The 26,398-nt window shown below is 50.7% G+C and overlaps 1 protein-coding gene across 2 annotated transcripts in view; it reads right to left on the reverse strand.

The window, feature by feature from the left end:
* Zhx2 (zinc fingers and homeoboxes 2) overlaps positions 1 to 24,450 on the reverse strand; it is a 160,988-nt gene extending 136,538 nt beyond the window's left edge. For both annotated transcript variants that reach the window (XM_026406671.2, XM_026406672.2), the window contains exon 1: positions 24,051 to 24,450. The gene's annotated coding sequence lies outside the window, so the exon portion shown is untranslated. The remainder of the gene's footprint in view (positions 1 to 24,050) is intronic.
* Between the last annotated feature and the right edge of the window lie 1,948 nt (positions 24,451 to 26,398).

The following is a 26,398-nucleotide window of genomic DNA, read 5'->3' on the forward strand; positions in this document are numbered from 1 at the left end:
GATCTTGGCAAGCCCGCGCTGAATTCCCTGAACACTCTTCTTCCCTCTCTGTCCTGGCAAGACAGCATGGAACAGAAGCAGCCCAGGGAAGCAGATCTAAGGCAGCTAAAGCCGATCAGAGCTAAGTCCAGGTATTAAGGTGGCACCTACCCTCTTCAGCAAGCCAGGGGCAGGGAGGCCAGAGGGTGTGGGCCAGAAAGGGCCGCAACCGGCCCCATTCCTCATTCAGTGAGAGGAGATCGGCCTCAAGTCTTCCTATGCCCCCTTCCCACTTTGAAATTCCAGAGCTATAGGCTGCACACAGCTATAACAGCGACCCCGGGTCCCTCCCCAAAGCATACAGAGAATAATGACAGCAAGTTATCTGGGTGCATGGAAATGAACATGAACATCCTTCACATATTAAGCTCTTACTGTTTGCTAAGCATAGTGCATAGCGCTGGATTAACATGATCTCTTAAAATGCCTTCAAAATATTATTATTATTATTATTATTATTATTATTATTATTATTATTTTAGCAAACAAACACATGACCATGGTCAAGAAATCAAATACCAGAGAGGCTGTTAATGAAAACCACTAGCTTATAAGAAAAAGAGTCCCCACCTCACCCAACTTTAATGCACTCCCTAAAGTCCACCTTGTCTAAACTCCTGCTTCTAATTCTTTGTGTGGAGCCCTCTCTAAGTAAAGGATTTCTTTTAACCTTCAAAAAGACTGGATGATGGAGGTACAATTATTCTCCTCTTCACAGATGGTTCAATGGTGGCAGAGTGGTCAAGTTCACAAGGCTGGTGAGGGGCAGAGACAGGATCCAAACTCACATCTGCCTCTGTCCAGGTCCTCTCTTCAACTTCAGGCCCATGTCTGGTAGGCAAGGAGAGGAGATGGCTGGAGACCCATTAGGCACATGGGCCCTTGGGTTTTCTGGTCACCTGTTGTCTAAAAGCACTCACTGTGGCCATAACAAAATAACACCACAGACCACAGATAAGCTAGTATTCAGCTCCTCTTTCTAGTGACTTCAGGTTTGCCCCCCTCCAGCCACTGCAGACACCTCCCATCTTCTGTTTTGATGCAAACATCTGTGTGACTTCAGAAGGTGCCGGGTCCTTCTCCTCCGCCTGGAGCCTTGAGGCATCCTGTCTTTCATACTGACGGGAGGGACTAATGGCATTTGTCACCATCTCCATTGCAAGGTTGCAAGACTGGCCAGTCCCTTCCAGATCTGGCTTTTACAAAAACGGTTTCCCTTTGCTCCGTGGCTGTTGCTATTTCTTGAGAAGATGCAAAACAGAGCATCACCGGCCATCTTCGCTGGAAGCTAGTTGATGGCTAGGAGCTCCGGCCAGGACTAGGCAGGTGCAAATCCTGGGAAGGGCATTTCTCCCTGGCTTTGGCAATCTAACAAATGGCTCCCCTTTCTGGGACTTCTCTGCTCTAAACTGGAATGGGGTGTGGGGAGCACCATGGACCACGAATTTGGAATTGTGTGGGTTCCGGGTATGTGGTGAAGTCTCCTGTGCAGGGCGGGGGCTCTCGAGACTGTCATCATTGATTACCATTGTTGTTGCCTTGGATTCTGCAGTTTTCCTGAGTTGTCCACATACATCATACATGGTCCTAACCTCAAAGAGGACTCTGGGCAGACATGACTGTTAGTGTTTTAAAAAAAGATTTAAAGGCATAATTACTAGTTGCACTTTATAGATGAGTAAGTAAACTGAAAAAAGGTACGTAACCTGCCCCAGGCGACAGGATGTTTCAGAGTTAGATGCAGGCACTGAGACTTATTTGAACTCTCTCACTAACAGGGCTGGGTGACCATGGGCAAGTCACAGTTCATCTCTGACCCTCATTTTGAAATAAAAGGGCTGATACTGAGGCCTTAGCTCTACCATTCTCTAACAAGCACAGTAGCTTAGAGACAGTGTTCAGGGTCAGACTCTGGGCTTGCACGGGGTGTGTGTGTGTGGGGTCTTCTGCTTATCCCTGGGTGACCTTGGGCAAACTTATCTCCCTGTGCCTCAGTTCTCCCAACATGTGAATGGAGCTAATAGAGGTAACCCTGCTAGAAAGAAGGTACATCTTCTGGCATATGAAAGCATCAGCTATTATTGCTGATTACTGTCAGCTGGCCTCCATACCGTGGTCAACCCTGAGCCCTATGCATCATTACCACACTCTTGTTCCAGATTGTGGGACAACACATGTGGCCTCCAAGCATCTCCAATTGAGTAGTCTCCATTAAGCCTTTCACCTGAAGTAAAAGGCTGCCTCTAAGTGCCTAACACATCAATTTGAATGGAAAACTCTATTTTTCTATTTCTACCTATATAATGCTGATTATAGTGTTTTTGCTTTCTTTCACATGCAGTCTGAAAATCCTGAATAAATGTCAAAAAGAATTCCCTGAGTCAACAAATATATAATATTATTAAAGCTCTAGGGAGAGGACCATTTCCTCCATTACCAGGAGCTTAAAGGGATAATATTTGCAATTACATTATTCAATAAATATGCTATTTAGGGCCCAAGTGATGTTGCTATAATTTGTAGTTAATAGGTCAGTTGTTCGCTTGCTCACTTGGAAAACATCTGAGTCTGCCTACGAGGAGCCAGGCGTTGTCCCAGGCTTGGATGATCCAACAATGACGACAGCAGAGTGGCGGCAGCCGGGCAGTTCTTGCCAGGTGCCCTTGGGAGGGACCCCTTCCTCTGCTCTCTGGACCCACGGCTGCCTGTGCCCCTGTGGACTGCAGCAGAGGCGCCCCCGGCCTCCACATTCCGGCTGAGCTCTACAGTGGAGCTGGCCCAAGGTCAGAGGGTCAAAGGACAGCAAGGTCTGCCCCCACCATGAGAAGATGACTTTCTCTCTAGGCCTTGGGTTTCCTGTCTGCCGAGTGAGGCAAAGAGGAATCCTTTCCCCCGAGTGTGGCTCAGAAGAGTCATGGGGCTCAGGACGGTGCCTGGCCACAGTGGGCAGAGGGTATGGGGGCCTGAACTTCACCTCAGGTAGGACAGCCACTCTCCCGTGGCTCTGCGTCTCCTGAGTCCCAGGCCACCCCTCCTCTGCTCTCTCAGGCCTGGGTAGGTAGGACTGCCAGCTTGGCCCCATTCTTCCCATCCAGTGCTGCTAAGCCCTGCCCACTCCCAACAGCCCCCCACTCTCCCCCCCCCCACCTGTGCGCTCTCCCCTCCGTCCCACTCAGGTGCCTCTACACGCCACGACCCAGGCGGGCACCCCTCACAGGAAGCCTTACATGCGCCTGCCCTCCCTCCTCCCTTCACCCCCTTTCCTTCCTTCCTTTTGTGGTGCTGGGGATTGAATCCAGGGTTGCTCTACTACTAAGCTACATCCCCAGCCCTTTGGAGACAGGTTCTCTCTAAATTGCTGAGGCTGGCCTCGAACTTGTAATCCTCTCATCTCAGCCTCCCTCAGGTATACACTACCACACCTTGGCGTTTCTGCTAACAAGGAGACTGAGGCACAAAGGCATAAAGGCCAACCAGAGCCTCAAAATTAGCAAGTAATAAGCCGAGTTTCGGACCAGACCTAGTTTTCATTCCCAGGCCCGGTTTTACTGCCCCGGAGTTCATCCTTGATTTCCCAAAGGCTCGCAGACAAGTGAAGGGGGAGCCACCACGGCGTGGGATGACTGCTCTGCCAGGAGTGCGAGCAGGGAACTTCACAGACGGGTCCCCAGACACCTGGGAACGAGGGCTGGGGCTGGTGGGCGGAGACAGGAGAGGTGACATTGAGCTGACTCCTGAAAGATGGGCGCCCTTCTGGCCACAAGGGAGAGGGACTAGAAGGTGCCAAGATCCAGAGGGAGGGAGGAGGGAGAGAAGGCGTGTTTTTTGGAGCTACAAGCAGTTCAAAGATCTCCGAGCGGAGAACTCAGGATGGGGTGGGGTGGGAGGCAGAGTAGTGACCAGAGACGAGGCAGGGTCCCGAGGATGAAGAGCTACCAAGGCTGAGCTGAGGAGTCACTGTGTCATGTCTGTGGACAGACGACGCTGACTCCGGTGTGTCCAGCCATCTGACCTGACAGCCAGCTCTTCCCGGACAGGGCTCCGGCTTTCTCTTCAGACCTCCAAACCTAGCTGGAAGCTGGGTATACAACAGGCGCTCCATGAATGGGACTGAAAACTACAAAGGGGTTAGTTTTCAGTCCCATTAGCTGAGAGGTGGTCCTTTGGGTCTATAGCAGATGATGTTGGGGCCCGGCCCACTGTCCCTGTCCCTGCCACTCCCCAGGGCTTCCTGCTTGGCAGCCTCAAGCTCAGGAGAATTACACCCCTTTGAGAAGCAGTCTGCAGCCAGTGGCTGCTGGAAGGTGGGGAATACCTATCCCGACGCTCAGGGGAAAGACAGAGCAGAGGCCCAGGTGTCCCGAGGCACACACAGCTCCCTGAGCCCCTGGCCCACCACGGTAGCCTGCCCGATGACACCCCACTCCCTGGCTGCCTTCCCTTCCCTCTCTCAGTCTCTGCACCCCACCCTCCGCCCCAGCTTCCTGACCTTCTCAATTATCTATCTGCACTTTTTGCCTTGGGGAGTGCATCTGGGGACTGAAACCAAGACAGTTCAATTTTTGGTATTATAGCATGAAAGAGCACAGAACAAAGGGACCTCAGAGGTGACTTCCAAGGGCAGGAACCGTGGAGCCTCCAGCTGGACGATGGCCAAGCCAGATTTATCCAGGTGTGGTCTGAAGGGGCTGAGCCTCTGCCCTGTGCCCAGGGGAACCCAGAGGCTGCTGTTCTAGTTTCAGCTTCGGGTGCTGCATTGTGTTCTGGAAAGAACCTGGGCTTTGTAGAGACACAGATGAATCCAGGCTGGGCTACAGATAGGCAGGTGACTCTGAGGATGATACGTGACCTCCCAGAATCTTGGTCTCCTCCACCAGGAGATGGAAGCCACACCTACTGAGCAGGGCTAGGATGCTGTGCAAGTGTGAAAGGGTGAGTAAAACCCCTTGTAAGGAGACAGAGGGCTCCTTCCAGTGTCTTTGGAGAACGGACCTGTTCTATATTTTGACTGCTTTCCACAGACCCCCAGTCTACAATGATCCCATTGTGTGGATCACCCCATGCATTTGCATTTTGGGCTCTCAGAAGATGAGGGTCAACTTTGACTCACCCTTCTATCCCAGTATTTATCACCTGGCACATGGTGAACACTGAATGTCTGTTGAATGAATAGTGAAAATGAAAGAATTCCAACCCCAAACACCCACCAGTGAAGATGGATTTTCTGGCGTATTGGTTCATTCATTCAGTCCTGGTAGTAAGCCCCAGCAAGGCGCCAGGCCCTACCATCTATCCTGACAACACAACTGTGGCCACCCCATCCTGTCACTCTCCCAGGTAGCTTACCACCCCCCCCCCCCACCCCGGGGAGAACAGTGAGCCTTGACCAGCAGCCCAGAAGACTCTCTGGGAGCTGTACAAACGAGCACCCACACTTCAGAGGCAGGGTGGGAAGGTGCTAGGGTTGTGTTAAGCTCCCCAGGTCCACAGAATGTGCTGCCCGGGTGGAGCACTCCTGGGATCAAGAGAAAAACCAAGACCATTCTAGAGAGTGAAGAGAGCTAGGAAGAAGGTAGACAGGAGGTGTGACTGCCTAGAGGGTCTTCAGCGGGGAGGAGAGAGGGTCAGGTTGGCCCCCAGGGGACATTTGGCAAACTCTGTAGACTATTTGGTGGTCACCGTGGAGGGAAGGTGCTGCTGGCATCTGGTGGGTGGAGGCCAGGCCTGCTGCACCCTAGGAGCACAGGGCAGTCCCCACAACCCAGAATCCCCCAGGCCAGAAGGCGTGGAGATGGAGAAATCCGGGTCTGGAGAGACAAGGAGCAGGGGCCGCTTCGGGGAAGGTGGCTGGTGGAGGGGACAGGAGAGCTGAGACCTGATGTGAGCTCCAGCCAAAGCCCATACAGAAGCAAGAGACAGCCTGCATCTGCGGTGGGGCCAGAGCCGCCATCGCAACCTTTGACAAAAAGCTGGTGAAAGTGCCAGGCCAGGCTCAAGCCACCTACGGGCCTGAGAGCGGCTCCCAACTCTGCCACTAGGTCCTGGGTCTGCTCCTTAGGGCTGGGCGCTTGGGGAAGGGACAGGAAAGCTGGTTGCTTTCACTTTTCTGTCCCCACCTCCAGAGTCCACACCCCTTTCCAGGCTCAGAACAGGAAAGGGGTGAGGACCCGGGGCTTCAGCCCAGGCCGACCACTCAGGCAGCCCAGCGCCTCCAAGTCCATTCTCTGTGCTCTTCCGAGGTCTCTCCAGCTGCCACCCCCAGGTCCCCAGGAGCTCCAGCTGAGGAGGAAGAGGGAATTGTTGGGAAACAGACTGCCAGCCTCCTCCAGCCCTGGAAAAAGTGACTTCCTGAGAGAAAACTTGGGATCCACAGGGCAGTAAATAAACACCACATTCCAGAGAAGGAAGAGGGAGGGCAGCCCCGGCCCGCCCCCCACCCCACCCCACTGACACGACCCATTAACTTTTCCAGCCAGGCACAGGGACTGGGAACCTGCCAGCCCTCTCCTGCCCCGCCCCCCGCCACCCTGTCCCTTTCTCTTTCTTGTAGCTTCCCTGTAAATCAGTTGCAGACCCTCCCTCTCCCTTGGGATCCCAGGGCTTGGACTGGCAGAAGCTCCGGGCAGCTGCTTGCTCAGCACCTCCTGGGCCTTGCAAGGAAACTGTTATGCGAGGGCAATTTAGGTGGAAAGTCAAGTTCGCTCCTACCAGGTTTCCAGAAAGACCTGAGTCAACAGGCTGTCCCCAGGGAGCCAGGGCACCGGCAGCCCCATCTGCAGGCACCCTGCCAACCTGGAAGGCATAGAGAGACCCAACTGGCAGCCCGTGAAAGGAAATAGGACGCCTCTGCTTTATAAGAAGGGAAACTGAGGCCAGAGAGGCACGAACTACCAGCTCCGAGTCAGTAGCCATGGGCATCTGAACTGCTGCCTGTATATGGAATTTCTCTTGGGCCCAGAAGAGTAGAAAGTTCCATGTTACTGCATCAGAACAGAAGGACAGATACTGTTCGGAAGGGACAGACAACTTCCTCTGTATGTGCATTTGGGAGTACAGGGACACTACTAAACATCTGTGCTTCCTTAGCCTCTGGATTTCTCTTCTGAAATGAAAACATGTCCTTGTGTTCCCAGGGTCCCCAATTATAAGCCCCATATCAAAATTCCGGTCATGAGGAAAGTCGTCAAACCCCAGCTTGTGAAACTTGGTCGCAGAACGAATCAGCAAGGGAAATGTGCAGGGACATGTTTACTTCGGTAATTATTTTATGAAAAATCATAATTTGCCCAATATGCCCTGTGACTTTTGTTACAGACACCCATAATGAAGTAGGTAATTAGCAATTAATATTCACTTTCTGCAAACCTAGAATTAGGGATTTTTTTCCATAGGTCATTTGTTATTAAACAAACAAATTGCCAAACACTACACTATTGATTCACGGAAAGCCTTGATTTAGAGCTGAATATCTGCAAGTGGGAACTCATAAAACAGACCATGAACCTTGAAGTGTCTTTTCTGCTGCTGTTGGGGAAATACCTATGCATCGTCAAATAAAACACTCTAAATATGAACCTCCTCAGCTGTGCTGTGTTACGGCGGCGTGTGCACCTGTCCACACATGTCGTAACTCCAGTTGTACGTTTTGTTTTGTTTTCACAAATCTTTCAAGCAAGCTCCCCGCATGGTTCTGCATGGTTTTGAAAGGGTTGGCGGAAATGTTCTTTGTTCTTTAGCTCTTGCGTCGTCCTCCCCTCCCCTCCCTCCCTCTCCCCTCTTCCTTCCCCTCCTTCCCTCCTTTGGGAAAAGACTTGGCTAAGTGATCACTGGCTATTCTCATGATTAACTCAAACACTCACTGTGAGCCTGCCTTTAGGGTTACCCACAGCACATGGTGCAAAGATGTTTCATCCCTTGCCAGGACAAATCACCAATGTGCCAAGTCTCCAACTGCTTGAGTTCAGGATAAGGGTCAGTGTGGGTCTATCAGCATTGCCTGGCTCAGAAATCCCACAAATCTGAACTGAACATCCACTCAGCAAAGCGGGGTGGCCACCGCAGCTGGGGGGCTCTGCTGTCCTGGTTGGGAATCAGATCCTCCCCACTGGTGTCTGCAGAAGCCAAGGGTAGCAGGCAGGGCACTCCTTGCCTCTGGGGTGCCTATAGGACAGGAAGGCTGGGGCTGCCACAGCCCTGGCTACAGTTATTATGTGGAACCAGGACAGGAAGATGGCAGGATGGGGTGGGGGCTAGGGTAGAAGGGACATAATGGTGACCAGTGTCCTCTGTTCTCAAGGTTATTTGAACTGCAGTACAGACTGTCTCCAGCTGTATCAGAGGAGCTGGGAGGAACCGAATAGCATTTTGTGTTCTCAAGTCAATTTGAATTGCTATTGCTCCTGCAAAGCACACAAGGAGGGTTAAAGAGCAGGTGGGCAGGATGCTTCCAGAATCTCAGAAAGAAGGAAATTTCTGATACCTCAGGGTAAAACCAGGCTGCCTAGCCCAGAAGCTTCTTGCTCAGAGATATTAAGCCCTGCAGTCTTCCTCTCTGGCTGCCCAGTTGGCCAAGGACCAAGTTTCTCTGTTCTGCCAGATAATTAAGTCACGGTCTTATTTGCTGGGAATCAAACTCTAAAATTTAAACCACTTGAGAGAAAAAAAAAAAGGAGTTCACCAAAACAATATTTAAGAGCCATACTTAGTCAGATTTTTATCTCCTGTGGGCCACTCCTCTCCAAATTTTCAATGATTATTCTTAGTAGAGAACTTTTTAGTTTGTTTGTGACGCTGGGGATTGAATCCAGGGCTTCATGCAAAATAGGCAAGTGCTCTACTGCTGAGCCACATCCCCAGTCCTTTTCTTAAATTTTAAGACAGGATTTCGCTAACTTGCCCAGGCTGGCCTCAAACTTGCAGTCCTCCTGCTGCAGCCTCCTGAGTAACTGAAATTAAAGGCATGTTCCTCAGTGCCCAGCAAGCACTTTGTATGAGATTCTGAGCCTAAAAACAAAAACAACATGGCAAGCTAGTGAAGCACAGGGTCCAGCCAGGCTGCCCTGCTAGTATCTGAGGTTGTGCATGTCGCTTTCCTCCTCTGTGATGGACAGAACTGCGCTCCTTGAAGTCCTGCAAGATTAGGGGCCAGGGAGCAAGAAGAGCCTGGCTAGTTCTCTGGTCCTAGGCAGTGCAGGAGGGAGGAGGATCAAAAGGAAGGCATATGGTGGAAAATGTAAAGGAGGCGTAAACACCATATCGTGAACATTCATGTCCGCAGGGGGGAGGGAGTCATTGGAACAGGCTGCTGCTCTGGAGCCGGCTTAATTTGGAAACTTGACAGTAGCAGAGAGACCCCCTGTGCAACTCACAGGCCGGAAAAGTCCAGATTTCCTCTCCAACAGAACCCCAACATATGGGACTAGTTGATCTCAAATGCTGGCTTTAACGTGGTTGGTGACTGGTCACCGCAGGAACTAGTACAAAGTTGTTCATCGGCAAATGCCCAGCTGGTTAGTTGCCAGATCAGCTGGTGGAAGAGGGTCCTTGCTTTTCCAACAGAGCCCACTGGTGCCATGCAAGATTTTCGGAGCCGACATTCGAATGCACAACCCACTACTGGGCGGGAGCTGGGATCAAGATTCTTAAGTTTCTGTTCAAGGACATGTTTAAAAACCAAGGATATTCCTCAGAGAAATAAACAAGTCTGATGAAAGTCAGAACCTCACCTGCTGCTGTAGTGTTCCTAGCATTTAGTGTGGCTCCTAACACATAGTAGATGTGTGACTATTTCCTGCATGAACAAGCACGGTGTCCAGCATCCCTACCACGGCTGTCCCTACCCAGAAGGCCTGGGCGGAGCTGCAGACACAAAAAGGGCGGAGCCCTGGCTTGAATCTGCAGCCCTGTCAGACTGGCAATGAGCTCTGGGCTTAGAATCAGTGAGTCCTGCCTGCAAGGCCTGGATCTGCTCCTTCCTATCTGTGCTTCTTCGCCTCTCTGAGCCTCACTTTCCTCATCTAGTCCATGGAGGTAATCAGGTCCCTCTCAGGAAGAGAGTAATAGTAATGACCTCAGAGGGGCAGGGTACCCAAGTTAACCGAGTAATGCTGAGAATGGGCTGCACACAGAAGGCTCATGGTAACGTTTAGCCATTAGCATTACTATTGTTACGCTCAGCATCATTAGTGTTTGGCAGTAATTAGGGGCTCATTAAATGTTAATTTTCTTTATGCCAGACTGGCTGCTCAATGTAAAACCAAACTGTAATGGTATTCTACAAAATGTAAGAAGGTAAATAGGCTGTGGATTGTTTTTTAAATGTTTGGTGGCCTTTCAGATTACCAGGATGGCTCACTCCTTCACATCCACTGGAAAGGACAATTGAGTGCTGTCTCTGGACCTGAAAACGGCACCGAACTAAGTTCAGGCTTTGCCACAGGTCCTCTTTGTGGGCCTGGTTCTCATTTCCAGGGCCGTGTCCTGATTCCAGAGGAGCAGGGGCCTATAAGGGGTAGAAGGGACCTTCCCACTGCCTCACTAAACAGGGGAGAAAACCAGGCAGAGATGGCTACCGTGTGCCAGAGCCTCACAGCTTGCCCAGGGCTTTGCCGGGCAGAAACACAAACTAGTCACAAATATTTGTGTGCTCCCCCATTTCTTAGGCTCCCTGAGGCTAGGTGGGATTGAATGAACAGATGTGACACCTTTAAAGAGTGGGTATGTGTCCCTTTAATTTTCTTTACTTTGTTCCAGAAAGTCAATGGTTTCAGATGAGGCTACAACATGTTGGCAGTCCAGACCTCAAGTCACAGTGTACAAGAAAGCTGGTCTGAAGAGCTGTTGTCATCGGGGATCTTCATGAGAGGAAGATGTGAACCTCGATTTGTTAAGTCCCCAGAAGAACAGGTTTACCTGTCACTGTAGCATATGTCTCATCCAGTGACTACCTAGAGGCTTCATGCGCCTTTGTCACAGATTAGTTTGTTGGTCTTGATTAATTGAAAACACACACACAAACACATACACACACACACAACTGACATTCCAACAAGACAACTTTTCCTATTATACAAGATGGCCCAGTAAAATTATTAAACATTATTACGAGTTAGTAAATTCCGACCTCTTTCTTATGACAGGTGTTTTCTTTTCCTTCCTTGAAAGGGGGGAATTGGTGCAAAAGGACAAATATCTTGCAAAAGGACAAATATCTTGAAGATGAGAAGCTGCATTAGTGCCAAGAAGCATCTTTGCAGGAAAAGAAAAAGATGCTTCTGTTACTAGTTCCAGTCTTGCGGTCTCTTCCATAAACAGTCTTAAACTACAGAGGGGAGGACAGGCCAGTGTCTTGCATTCTGCTTGCTGAGGACTTACGGCGGAACCCTAACATCCCTTGCCTAACAGCCCCACGCTGTGATGGGCAAGACCAAGGGGCTCTGATATCACTCAGATCTGGCTTTCAATTCCAGCCCTGACTTTTACTGTGTCACTTGGCAAGTTAATTGTTTGAAATTTCAATTTCCTCATAGTAAAATGGTCATAAAATTTCTACCCAGTGGGGTAGCTGGGAGAATTAGATAGCATGAAGCAAGGTACAGTAGCCAAGGTTGCTTGGTTGAACAGCTGGCTTAGAGCAAGCTGTCAGGAAGCTTGTTTTCTTCCTTGCCACATTGACAGAAGAGTTCGATCTCAAGTTCAGGCTCTGTCAAAAAACATTTAATATTGGAAGTAATGGACAGGTCTTGCAAGGACAGCTGTGAGATTGCTCAGTGTGCCGTACGGAAAGGTGGAGGGTGCTCCTGGGATGGAAGAAACCTAAGACCAAGCCCAAAGGGGGAACTGGATCCAGGGAGTACCCGGAGGCCAGATGTGCAGATGAGGTCGCTGTGGAGGCAGGCAGGTGGGCAGAGCTTGGTCGAGAGCCCCTGAATCTGGGACCAGGCTCTCCAGGTGGAAGCCACCTGGATTCTCCCTGTTAGAAAATGGTCCATTGTCTGACCCTCCAGGCTGTAGCAAGAACCTACCACTAGGGGCAGCAGTGAGCAGCAGCTTATTCAGCACCTGTGCTGACCCAGCACCGCCCTCCATATGGGGTCTGGAGAAAGAGCTGTTTACTCACTCACCCAACTCACTCACTCCACAGACGTTCATTTTGAACCTGCAGAGTGGATCATCCCTGAGCTGGTGCTGGGAACCCAGAGACAAGGAGGAAGCTCTTCCTTGGGGTGAAAGCTGGCTCCGAGTTTTTCAGGGAGACAGATGTGCAAACAGGTCAATATCCATAAGCTAACAGTTATTTCCACGGCCTAGTGGCCTCTTAGAGGAGGGAACACGATCCCTAGAGCAGGAATAAGTAGCTTTTGTTAGTTTAGGGGATGAGCCTTTCTGGGGAGAAGGAACTATGTGTGCAAAGAAATAAAAGGAGAGATGGGGAGGTGCATTCGGGGCTTGAGGGGTGGTCTGGTAGGACTGGAGTGTGGAGTACGTGGCACAGTGGGAGGAAGTTACAGCAAAATATGTTCGGGAGGTAGAGGTCAGCTGGGGACAGACCCATGCCAGGGTCAGGAATTTGGACTTGATCCTCTGGGTCAGAAGTTACTAACTGGCAGTTTGCAGGTGGATGGGAAGAATTTGTTTTAAAAAACACTGAATACCTTTAGATGGGGCACATGCTTCCTTCTTTGATGCACTCCCCACCACTTCCTACCTTGCTATACCTCCTCCCTTCAGTCTTCAATGCTACATGCAAAGTCCTTGAAAGTGCTGGCATTTATGACCTGACCTCTGGGCAACCAGTCATCAGGGGTGGGTTTTTTTGTTTTTTTTGTTTTTTTGGAAGGTTAGTGAAACATGACAGATTTGGTGTCTCAGAACCACACATGAGTAGAGTTAAGGAAGGGACACAATGGTGACAGATGACACAGTATGTATCCTTCCAATAAGACTTCCTCCTTTCTTCTTATTTGGAAACAACAACAACAACAAGAAAAAAAAAATGTAAAAAATCAACTCTGGAAGTTTCTACTCACTTGTGCAGTTAGGCCCAGGATTATGTCACCTCCTATTTCAACACATGCAGCCACATGCAGAAGGCTCCTGTATTCGACTATGTATTGAGCAACTGCTCGGCCAAGACTAGGGGCTCAGGCGGTGGAGGGCGGGGCAGGGTAGGGATGGGAATCAAAGGATAAAGCTCCAGAGTTCAGCAAGCTTGAAGCCTCACTGTGGTGCTAACACACATCCATGCCTTCCGCCGGTGGATAGCACAAGGCAGCGGTGGCCCTACAGCAAGTGGGAGCCAGGTTTGGGGTGTGCACAGTGCTGGGTGGGCAGTGGCAGGATGTCTGGGTGTCTTTGGTCCTGGGGATCTGCCAGCAAGCAGCCTTCCCCAGAGACGGAGCCCTGAACTTCTGTTAAGTGAGTGAGTCCATTTAAGCCATCTACAGAATTCATGGGATCTTGGACTAAACCAGGCAGGGCTCCCATCATTTCTATCACTTTTATAATGAACACATCTCTTCTTCAGAAATCTCAAAGTCAATTCCCCAAATCTCTACCCACAGATCACTGAGTGTCTCCTCCCTGCCCCAACTTTGGAAGACTAGCAGGCTGAACTGGTTACAAATAGGGCCCTGCTTCCCGCTAGAGAAAACCAGAACTGTCCACCACAGAAAGGGCTTATGACTATCTCGTCCCTGGGTCACCTTGGCCCCTATAAGTATGATCCATCAGGTATCTTCTCCTATTTGGAAGCACAGGAAAGTTGCACTCGGGTTCTGGAGATGACAGAGCCAGACGTGGGGCATGTCTAATCTGGAGCCAGAGCAAGGCTCCGTGGCCCCAGGTCAGGTCCAACAGGTCAGAGGAGAGCCTGGATATCCAATTTCCTTCATCCCAAGCGATTTCGTGTTCACTAGGGCAGAGCACCTCCTTTAAAGGGTGGAGTTGGGGCTCCTAGTCACAGATGCAAGGAATGTGGATGCCCCTTACGCTACAGTGACTCAGAGACAGCCTCATAGCAAGCAAGGTCAGAGATATGTCAGCAACCACACAGTGACACCAGCCTGAATTTCTGGGGTGCTGCTGAGGTGCCAGGCCCTGGGATAGGCACTTTACAGGTAGACTCACCTGTCATTCTCACAGTGCCCCAGGAGCAGCCATGAGGCCTCTGCAAGTCCAGCAAGGCTAGCTGAGAGTCCCCCAAGGCAAGGGAGTGCGTGATCAGCCTCACGTCCACTCCTCTCTCAGCACTGAGCACAGTGGTGACAGGGTATGAACTAGGATAGGCAACAACAAATTAGCCACTCAGGAAGCAAAATTCAAAAAGGCCGGGTGTCAGCCCTATTCTTATATTCTTATATGGAGAGTAGCTACCTCCTTAAATATTGCACACTGGGTACCTCATTTAGCCTACCCTAGTCCTGGCCCTGGGTAGTCATGGGTCAGACTGATGTTTAAGTCCTACTGCTCCACTCTGTAGCCATGGGACTCTCCCTTCCCTGTGTCTCAGTTCCCTTTCTTGTTAAACGGGGCTGATGTCAACATCAAAGATTGGCAAAGAGGTGGTGAATTCAGAACTCTTATACAGTGCTGGCGGGAATGTAAAATGGTGTAGCCACTTTGGAGAACCGTTTGACTGTTCTTAAAAAGTTAATCACAGCGTTGCCATATGAGCCAACAATTCCTCTGTGAGGTATTGCTGGGCCTCTCTAGGAACCCAGGGGAAATGGAAACACCTGTGTATATAATGATAGGCATACGAACATTACAGCAGTATCATTATTTCCCCCCAGATCAGAAATGGCCCACCTGTCTACCAACTGGTAAATGGATAAGAAAAATGTGGTATAGCCACCCAATGGGATACTACTTGACAATAAAAAGGAATGAAATCCTGAAATCACTAAATTCAATGACCCTCAAAAGCAGTATGCTAAGAGAAAGATGCCAGACACAGAAACCCACATACTATATGATTCCACTACATGAAATGTCCAGAACAGGCAAATCTATGGGACCAGAGGTAGATTAATGGTTGATCAGGCTGGAAGTAGGGGAAGAGAGGAGTTGGGGAGGAGCTGCTAATGGGACAGGGTCTCCTTCTGGCATGAGGGAAATATTCTAAAATTACATTGTGGTTATGGATGCATAATTCTGTAAATATGCTAAATATCAACAAATTGTGCATTTAAAGTGAGTGGATTCTGAGGTGCTTTGGAAGACAAAAGCTCCGGTGAGCACCTGTTGCTAACTTAAAGGTTGCCTAGAAATTCTTTTATTTGGGGAGGTTAAACTGGGCAGTCATGGTGGCTCTGTGTCCCCATGTGACCTGGTCAAGGGACCATTCAGGTCTCCCACTCAGCTACTTCTGCAGCAACCCCTGCAACACTACTCCTGATGGGGATGGCGCTCAAATCTCCGATTCCAAAGGCCCCCTGTTGGAGTTTTGGTTGGGCCTCCATGCTGCCTACTTATCGAGGCTGCTGAGCAAATGACATGACTACGACACCAACGAATTTGGGGCATTTAATAAATTGGAAAAACCATGGATGAGGGAGACCTTGGCAGGCCCTGAGTGCACATCCACACGTGCTGTCTCCTGAGCCCTGGCTTGTGGCTCAGTCACCAGTTCTACTCTGTAGAGGAGGAGTGGGACTTTCCGGCTGGAGCCACCAGTGCATGGAGGGTAGGCGGGGTGGGGAGCGCCTGGGCCCAATGAGCCCTGGGTGTGGCATCAGATGACCTGCTTTTGGAACCCATGGACAAAAGACTTCCTATTTTGTGCTTCCTCATTTGTCAAATGGGGATGACAGAATTCCAGAATCCCAGATTGACAGAGCACACCCACAAAAAGACCCCTGGATTTGTGTCCGTGATGCCAGGAAGGGCTAGGCAGGATGATCATAGCCGTTGCTGGGGTTAAGTGTCAGTGACTGGACTTCCTGAGTTCAGGGACATTGATTTCTTATCTGGCAGGTGCTCAGTAAGTGCTGATTGGGAAGAGGAACAGAAGTAGGGTAGGTGCTGCAGTGAACTAGCTGACCAAGGAGGCTGACAGTCCCTTGAGGAAATGTATGAGAGAAAACCCCCTCAACATCCCAAACCCAGTAACACTAGCAACACACTAGTCATGGCCATAGGCTTATGTAACCTTGGGCCAATTTTCACACCTTGCTGGGCCTCAGTGTCTCCTAGCTGGGCTAGGAAATGCCTAAAGTTTCTTCCAGCTACAGCATTGCTAGATCCTACTCATGCACCACGTGGCCAATAGACTGGCTGCCCCAATGCTCTTCCAGTGATCCCGTTATACTCTGTACCAGGAGACCCATCCCTCCCCTTTCTAAAATTGCCAAAGTCAGACTCTGTGGACAGACCCTGTCAAATTAGGTGCCTCAGTCTTTGCAATGTCTACCATGCACCCCCGAGGTAATCAGAGCCAGTTCCACCCTGTGGCTCTGTGCACAGAGCGCTGGCTCTTGGAAACAACGAGAAGTCCTCAAGCTCTCCTGGACTACTTGTCTCTGGCAGAAGCTCACCGCATGCTCAGAATCGATTTTGTAACACAGAATTCCCAGGAAGAAAGTAACAGGCAGTTCTATGGGACAACGAAAGGCAGAGATCTCCACTGGGAGAGAAGCCTGGGCTTCAGTCTGCTGCCGGGAACCCATCCTTTCCCCTAAACGTTTTGGCCAGGGGGCAGCCTCTTTGTCCAGCTTCCAGCTGTTGGAGTGTATCCCTCAATCACCTCACCACCATCACCACCACCAACAAAAGAAGCAAAGGACTCCTCATTCCAACCAGTGGCGTCATTGGCCACCTGCCTTCTGCATCGGGTTGCCTCCTACTTATACAACTTGACCATGACATCCAGCTCTGAGTGTGCAAATATCCTACAGAATCTGTTTCCAGAAAGACGGGACAGCAGTACAAATGAAAATAATTTCTAAATGTCATCCTCCACAGGCCTCAGAGAGCCCTCAGGGACTCTAGGTTCACCCAGGGGCTGGGGGAGCCTGAGATGGCTGTGCCGTGGGAGCGATTCAGCCCAGTCCTGTATTTTAAGAACAGCGGGAATGTAATAGCAGCTCAAAGGAGTTTTCTGTGCACTATTTAACTAAATGGCTCTGCAGCTGGAGTGAGCCATGGGCAGAGTGTTATGATTCAAAGGCTCCCGATTACAATGATCCTCTTTTATTGTATAAAAACAGCAACACAGCCATTCTCCACCCTCTTGACGCCCGTTCCCTCCACCCCCTTCCCCCATTGGCTGGCAGGGCCACGCAGCATCCTCAAGGTAGCCCCCAGATCCTCCTCGGGCTGCTCCAACTTTGCAGTTTTCAGCCTACTGGAATTCTTTCTCTCCAGGCCCAAGAGCAGAGGGCTCAGAGCTGCCTGGGTAGTGCTCCATCATAGACACTGTTAGAGATTTTAGAACTGTCTTTTTTTTTTTTTTTTGGAGGGGTGGTATGGGGAGGCAGGAGAGATAAAAGGTACAGATTTGGAATCCCTTCCTGTTTTGACTAAACTCTCGCACACATACGGATGCACACAGGCTCAGGTGCAGGCCCATAGTCCTATGCTTCTGTACTGCAAAAGCAATCAGACTGTCCAAAAGCATGCTCCAAGCCTTTCCTTCTCTCCACAACCCCTTTCAGGATGGGTGGGGCTGACTTTCCAGGAGACTTTCACCCTGGAGAAAGCTCTGGAATCACACTGATCTGAGTTGGTGTCCTGTCTCCGCTGCTTTCTCTCCGTGAACTGGAGCAAGTGCTTAACCTCTCTGAACTTTGGTTTCCTGACTTTAAACTGGCCTTAAACCGTGGCTCTCCACTTACTTACTCTTAAGGTTCGGAGTAAATGGCCCAGAGAAGGGAACGTACTGAGCTTCATGCCCCACAAACAGTGGGTGCTCGGCTTTCAGGAGCTGTGGTCATTCTGAAGACGGCAAACTTTGGAGTGTCAGTTGTGCGTCTGGGTGTGTGGGCAGCTTTGTGCATCTGGGTGTGTAGGGAGCTCTGTTTGTTCAGCTTCACCAGCCAGAGTGGACAAGGCTGAGGGTGGAGATGGCTGTGGGAACGAAGATGTCAGGCCCACTGAGAGTGCTTTTCTCAAAATCTTTCTGCAACACTGGTTTAAACCGTCACCTGTGCACAGCGCTGCCGCCTGTGTGTGTGCGTGCTGCCTCTTCCTGAACCTACATTTCCGGGCCCTCAGCATTCTGCAGATGTTCTGGAGCCCAGCAGCTGTAGCTGCAGGCATTCAACCAGGCCAAGGGGACCCTGCAGCCAGGAACTGCCATTCACCGGCAAATTTCTTCTCATCAGCAGTCTCCTTCTCTTTCCCACAAATGGGCCCTGGAACCCCAGCAGTGAGGAGTCCCTTCCACAGAAGGAGTTAACTCAATTAGAACACTCTGCGAGGACCCAGGGATCCGTGAATCGATTTCCCCCACTGAACATGAAGTGGTTCCCAAGATTTTGCTGGTTTCCCCAAAAGATAAACCCAGCACGGGCTTCCCACTTCCCATCCCAAATCAAGCCTGTGCACCCAGAAAACAGACCACAAACCTCTGACACCAAAGTGCATGCCTGGGTCCATCTCCCGTGGGTCAATAGCACATGGATTTCATTCACTGCAGATTCTGTTAAGTGTTAAATACTATTGTAGTGAAACATAGTGTAACAAGATTTAATCTTCATTAGCGTTTCTCTATTAGGGGGCAGAGGAGGTAGAATGAGGAAGGAGGGGTGTGAACTGCGGTTTTTTAACAGGTTAAGCTGTCTTCCCAGGAATAAAGAGAGGCTCTGGCCTTGGTCCTCTCTCCTTCCTTGGTAAGTTTGGGTGGACACCGATGTACTGTTGTCAGGGCTGTTTTTCTCCCTGGAGTCTGTCTGTCCGTCTGTCTCTCCCTCTCACACACATAAACACTCACCCTACCCCGCCATCAGTCAACCCCTCTTGAATGCGAGACTACGAGCATAGAAACAGGAAACAGATTGTGGGTGGATGTTCTTCAAATCACAACCTGTTCAACACAGGGAGGGGGCTTGAGAGAAGGTCTGGGGAGGGGAAAGAGGAGAAAAGAAATTTCGGTTAAAAAGGAAACTACTTTTTCAGTACTAAAAACAATGCCCACCTTACTGTCTAGCACAGGGGCATGTGAATAGCCAAGCATCCTTCCAGAGCTGTGCTATCTGGACTTGACCATGACACAGAATACCACCCTCTGTCCGCTGCACCAGGGCTGCACTGTGGTGTTCCTAGGACAGTTTTCCATCTCAATAGTTGCTCAGACTCTCACAAAATAAGCACACGTGTGTATGGGTGTGGTGGGGGTGTGTGTGTCAGTGAGATGGGGGCAGTCAGCATCCTGGGATGGAGGATAAAATCAACGCATAGAAATTACTTGGGCACCTCAAGGATCCCAGGAAAGTCATATCCCAGAGGTGGTGGTCATGGTGATGTCCATGGTGATGATAAGTGGTTAGGCACACTCCATATGTCAGCCCCTTTGCAAATTTCTTCTTCAGGGTCACCACAACCCATATGGCCGTTATGAGGATGATCTCCATTTTAGAGAATAAGAAACTAAGGTTCAGAGATAGAGCTAATAAAACTGAGCAAAGAGAATCAGAGAAGTCATCCCTCGCTGAGGGAATCCAACATGGCAAACCTGAGATGGACAGGCTTCCAAGACCCTCTGATGTCACCCCCAGGATCCAAGCACAGGTGAGGGTTATGACTAACGTTATTCTGCTCTGAGTTGTGGATCTGCACCCAGGATTCTGGAATCCTGAAGCTCAGGGAAAGGTAAATGGTTCTCTTCCAGCACTTCTAGTTGCACTAGTTGAGTTTTGGAGAAAGGAGAGCTGGTTACCTCCTGGTGACAGCTCATCAAGATCAGGTCAATTTTGGATTCTTACTGGCAGTACCTACAATAAACCCCCGCCGCCACCCCTCACTCCTTTATTGTCTGCTGTCTTCTTTTTGCCCTAAAGCAAAACTGATCCTCAGTCTGAAACTTCCCAGAACTCATTTTACTTCAATTGTGGTTTATCTGCACAAGGTACACCGTCATCAGTGCTAGCCTGCCCTTCCTAAAACACATGTCATTCCCTCCTCAGAAACCTGCCATGGCTCCCTAGTACCTGTAGATCAAAGCCAATTGCCTCCACATCTTCCTCAAGTCTGGGGTCCTCTTTGTGCAACCTTCCCTGCATCCTCTTTCCACCTCCTTAGGATGCAGGCAGCTCCCAGGCTCTGTGTTACTTCCCTAGGAATACTGTTCTTTGCTTCTCATCCCAGGCAGCACACATCCTGCCTGCCAACTCAACCACCAGTTCACCCCTCTGCCTTACAAGTTGAACCTCAGTTTGTTCATGGCAGCAATGTGCTGAACTAGAAATACCTGATTGGCCCTCCCTGGGAGGTTTCAGCCACCATGTGGCATAGTTCTCTTTGATGAGCTGGGGACAGAAGTCCCTGGGAGGAGTGTCTCTTCCCAAATATAACAAGAAAGCCATACCAGGAAAATAGTCTTTGCACTAAACTCATCCGTGTGATTTTGTTTTTGTTTTTTTTTCCCTTTTCTGGAATTCAGACCTGAGGCCTGGAGTTACAGCAGCTACCTTCTACAACAAGATGACAGATCAAGGCCTAAGGTCTATCTACACTGTAAGGAAGGCAGAGTGGAAAGCCAGACTGGGTTTCCTGTGGTACAGCTGAGGTATTGGCCCATCCACCCTGTTATTGCCTGACACACACAAGTCCCCAGCTGGTTAGGTCTCAGGTGGGCAGGATTTCTGTTGCTAGCAACTGAATGCAATGACATCCAACCCACCTGCAGACACTACTCCTCCTGGTTCATTCATGGGTCAGTTCCTATACGGCCCCTCCAGGGGATCCCCCAGGATTCCCTCAGAGCAGCACGCTTTCTGGTGCTTCCACAGGAGTCACTTTCTCAATGACAGCACTTACTTCATCCTGCTTTATTGGGCCTAATGAGTGTTCCCTGCTGTCTGCTCAAAATCCTAGAGGACCTGAGGTCTCTATTCCACCCGCATTCCCATACTGCCTGGAGCAGTGCTTTGGCTGATAGAGGCCAGGGGTCTCTATCTCCCCCAGGGCTGTCTGGGTTAGTGCCCCTCTGCAGCAGTGGAATGTACTTGTGCTGGGGGCTAATACTTTGCTTGGGAGCTGTGTCTTCTCAAGCCAGCTGGTTAACCTCTCTGTGCCTTCACTTCATCTATAAAAAGGAAAGAATGAGCGTACTTACATTATGGCGTTGTCATGAAGACAAAATAGCCTCATCATGAGCACTTAGGATGGTGCCTGGCACATAAAAGTGCTTAATGAGTGTGGGCTCTTATTAGTATAATGAACATTATATTTGCTGAATGAATAAATAAATCAACACAGAGTTGCAAAAGAAAATGAACAAAGAAATGAAATCCAGATAAATTCCTGAGTTGAGAGCCCAAGGCAGTAGCTCTTCCTCTCTTTCTCCTTCCACCTGACTCCACTTCCCGTGTCTGGGAGCTGCTACAATGCAGTAGCTAATGTATGAAGACTGGCCTGGTTTTGAACACTGACTGTGCTGGTTGCCCTGTGGCTTGGGCAAATTTTTTCACCCTTCTGAGCCTTTGTTTCCTCAACCATAAATCATGGTTAATAAAAATACTTAGTTCAACGTGTCATAGGATTAAATGATAAACATGTAAAATGCACAGCACCATGCCTGGCATACTATGATGGTGTTAGCAACAGTCATCAAGCATTGTCATGAGTCTTTTTGATAAATGCACAGCATTCCACTAAACCACATGGCCCGGATATGCAGGAGACACTGGGGATGGGCCACCTTTTTGCATGTCAAGAGACTCTGCATTTACTTTTGTCAGTGCCAAGAAACAGCATTTTGTTTGTTTTTGTTCCCTTTAAAATGAGGATTAGCTAATTTACCCTACACTTTGGCCTCCTGAATTTCCCCTGAAAGTTCTGTTATCTCCAGGTGGATCCTTAGCTGGTTTCAAATCTGGCTAAGAAGAAAGGTACAAGTTCACATGAGAACAATCAAGGAGCAGAGTGTTTACATAGCAATGATATTTCCACACATCACAGGCACAGTTATTATTGTCAGGAACACATCTCAATCTTACTCATAGGTTTTCTCTATTCTTAAAAGAAAATGTGTATAGAGGCTTATGTAACTTTCCTTTTAAACGTAAATTAAACCTTGATGTAGAGTCCCATTTACCACTGGAAGGCTCCATGAATCTATTTTTACTATTAAACATGCCATTTTACAAGATATTTATTCCACTTGGTCGTCATCCAAATGCTTTTTGACATTACTGCCCTGGGACTGAACTGCTTAAACCCATGGCCTCATAAATAGAAAATCACCTTTTGACTCAGATCTTGAGGAGTTCTCAGTCTCACCTCCTTCACTTCTGCAGGCATTAATTTCTGCTCTGCAGGAAGGAGTGGCTAATGTGTGTGTGTGTGAAAGGGTAATTGAGGGAGGTCTGAGTGACCACAGGGATGAGGGGGAGGGATTCTTGAGCCCCCAATCCAGCCCAACAGGGCCTCCTTCAGATCTGAGGGAGCCGCTAACTTCCAGAGAGAAAGTGATGCTCAGAGGGCAGGTAGGGGAAGCACTCGGGGGTCTGAAAAGACAGTGGTCCCGTGGCGCCCAAGCTGAGCAGCGACTCTGTAAAAGGGGAGGGGTCCAGGGCAAGTCATTATTCACTTCCTCCTCCTCCACGCCCCAGACAAACAAAAGGCCATCGTGGAACAGTGGAAGACAGAGACCCCACTGGTTTTGAAGCCGATCAATCAGGTGGAAGCCAGAGCAAATCACAACTTGGATTCCCCGTCAAGTTTTCTCCCCAGCCCGACCAGCCCTCCTCATCCGCCTCGCGAGCTCTGCACAGCTAGGAGGCCAAAGGGACGGTCCTGTGATGCTTGCTGGTTTCCAACTTTCCGCTCATCTTCGTCTCCGCAGCCTCCTGCAAAGCGGCCGAGGAAAGGGCAAGTTTGCAAAGCCGAGGATCCCAAGTCCTGGGAAGCCACAAAGAAGCTGCAACGCCAACAAAGATTAACCTCTTGTGGGGCAGACGGATAGCGCCGGCGGCCGTTCAGGGGACTGAGCCGGGCTCGGGCTGGCAAAGACCGGCTGCGGGCGTGGGCCAGCCGGCCGGCCGCGGACAGCAGGGCCCGGGCCCCGAGGCCCCCCGCAGCCCCCTCGCCGCGCACCTGAGCAGGGCGTGGGGACAGCGCCGCGCTCCGGCCCTGCCCGCGTCAGGGAGCTCGTCGGCCGCCCGCGCTGCACCCGCTGCCTGCAGCCACCAGGAGCGACGAGAGGAGAGGCAGCCTCAACCCACGGCGTCATGCTTCCTGCCACCACATTACGGCGAATCGTCACCGGGAGAGGGGAGAAGAGGGGAGAGCGGGGGAGGGAGGGGAGCCGCCACACGCAGCCCCCAGCCTGCCAAAACGCGCGGAGACGGGGCCACGTCCCGGAGGAGTCCCCGCGGGACCTGCCCCGTTCGCACAAAGCGCCGCAGTTGGGCCGAGAAGGGAGGGAGACGGCCACGAAATAAATAAATAAAAACAGAGTCGGGTCTACGTAACGCCCTGTCGAAAGCGGACGCCATATTTTTTTGTGGCTTATGTCGACATAGGGAAACGTAGACATGTTTTTCCTCCTCCTCCTCGGTCTGGCTCCCATTTATCCAAACTTGTAATCAAAACTCTTTTTAAAAAAATCTCCGTCCCCCCTCGGCATCCGCTGACTTCCTCCCACCGGCAAAAAGAGCCTGCCCGCCCCCCCTCCCGTCCCCCCGGCTCCAATCACCAACGCGGCCAAGTCCCATTAACAACACATTTTCGGGAGCCGCGGCGGCGGCGGCGGTGGGAAAGTTGGGCTGGAGTGGCCGGCGCCCGGCGTGCGGGGCTCGGGGCTGGCGGCGCCGGGTGGGGGTGCTCCGCGCCGGGGCGAAGTTTCTTACCTGTGCCGGGGCTGGGAACGCGGGGACCCGGGCTGGGAGCGCGGAGACGAGGCACGGGCGTTCCAAAATGGAACTCTGCTGGCTCCCCCCACCCACTCCCCACTCCCCACCCGGCGCCCGGCTCGGGCTCCGTGGGAAAGAGGGGGGAAAGCCAGCCTACTAGACAGACAGACAGAAAAAGCCCCCGTACGGAGAACGGTGGCCAAATTTTTTAAAAGAAAAAAAAAAAAAGAAAAGAAAAAAAAAAAAAAGAAAAAAAAAAAAGGAAAAAAAAGGGGGAAAAAATGCCTCGATCAGTGGGGAATCTACGCCAAAACCCACATGATCTGTAACGTCAGCATGCGTATTTGCATACGATACCACCACCCGAGCTGCCACCCGGGCTCGGGTTCCGCAGAAAGTTACAAAGTGAAATTCAGCCCCCTCCGGAGACGCTGGTGAAATGTCATTTTCAGGCGGGGGCTGGGGGTGGGGGGAGGCTAGCCCTAAAGGCGCTGGTGACTGGCCAAAGTGGGGGGGGGCAGCAAATTAACTTAAAAGTCTGAGCCCAGTAACGGACTCGGTGGAATTTCTGCGAGAAGAGGAGGGGGAGGCGCAAACAAGATCATTGAATATTAAGTACGACCCGGCGCTGCCAAACCTCTGTCGGTGCAATACCCATTTTCTTTATGAAAAGTTCAAGGTGTCACTGATGAGCTCAACAAACTGTTGATCCTGACCACGTGGAGTGGCGGACCGTGGGACCGTGGGGCGCGCTTGCTAGTCCAGCTCCGGCAGCACACCCGGACCCCAGCTCTCTTGGCTGCGATAGGGGCTGAGCGTGGGTGGGGCCGCCTCGCGCCCAGGACGCTGCCTGTGCCTTCGCCGATCTTTGGTCTCAAGGAAATTATTTAATTTTTTAAAAAATCATAAGCAAAACACCTTTTACTACTGGAATAGTAATGAGAGAGAGCTTGGAATAGGGAGGGGAAGAAGGAGTCCCCAGTTATATAACGACTTGAAGTTAGATCACTCTTGTTGGGGGGAGATTCCGGGATTTCCGCTAGCGCCAGGTTGAGGCTGGTTAAAGATCTTCAAACTTTTTCCCTTAAGAGCCAATAAACAAACAGACGCCCCGGGAGCTGTCTTAAACTTGTTTGGCTCGTGTTCGCTGGGATTCTCAGACTGGGAGAAAGGCACTCCCCTGCGGCGCTCGCGGAGAAGTCCCTTGGAAATCAGGCGGGTCACTTTCCGAATTGGGATTCTGGTGTTCCCCACCGGTGAGGATCTCTAACCGCGGCTGCCCCCAGGTTCCCCTCCCTCGCCTTAGAGCACAGGCGGCCGGAGATCTCGCTGCCTTTCGCTGTTGAAGCCTAGCGATCCGTGAACTTGAGTCCTGGCCGAAGCGCTCCTGCAACTGTGCTCCACTAAAGAGCTCTAAGGGATTCTGGATCTGGGTGTACTTGAGGACCTTACGCAGTAACCTGTCTGCGCCGCTCATTCTTGCCCTGATGAACCCTGTTTTCCCTTCGAGGACTGTGGGCTTTTTGGAATCTCCCTTGTGTGGGCAGGGTGCCAGCGCGCGGAAGCCAAGCGTGGGCGAGAGGATGCCGTCTGGGGTCTAGTTTTGACACTGAACTGCGAGAAAACAAAGGGAGCCCGGAGCTGGAGACTCTGCGGAGTCCCCGCCCGCCCTGCGCATTAGCAGGCGCGGCGCGGCGCGGCGCGGCGGGGCTTCCTGACCAGCTCTGCTCTGGGGAATTAGAACGAACTCTAGCGGCGGTTTGCAACTCCGCCCTGGGCGAGAGGATGGCAACAGGTGGCCGTGTGCAGTGGAGTGGCCGGTGGTGAGGACCCGGACTAGGATGGTCTTGGGGGCAAACTGGTGGCCGACGTGCTGGGTGACCTTTGTCACTTTCGTTTCCTAGGCTGGGAAGAAAGAAGTAATTAAAAGCTTTTTTTAAAAGGTGTCCCCTGTGGTTCTCACTTTTCTAACATAAACCTTTGGCACCCCCCTCTTTTACGATTAAGATTAAAATAGCTTACATGCAAAAGTGCTTTACCGGCATTCATCTATTTGTAGGGTTATTGCTGATATAGGGTATGTTTGTGTTTTAGCAGCACAGACAGCAAGTCCTGACCCGAAAGGGGGTCCCTTGGGCAATGCTGGCAGCCCAGAGAGGCAATCTGCCTGGCTTTTAAAAGGATTCTGTTAAATTCTTGGTGAACATAATCCAGATTGTGCGCAGTCTTGATCAGACCCATTTGATATCTGTCATCTAAGAGCCTCACCTACTTTGCCATCAACATCAGAATTTAGGGATGCTGCTTTTCCCCTCTAAAGGGGAAATAGTGTGCCAAAATAGTAA

This window comes from Urocitellus parryii, chromosome 7, assembly GCF_045843805.1.
Source record: "Urocitellus parryii isolate mUroPar1 chromosome 7, mUroPar1.hap1, whole genome shotgun sequence".
In the NCBI taxonomy this organism is placed as follows: Eukaryota; Metazoa; Chordata; class Mammalia; order Rodentia; family Sciuridae; genus Urocitellus; species Urocitellus parryii.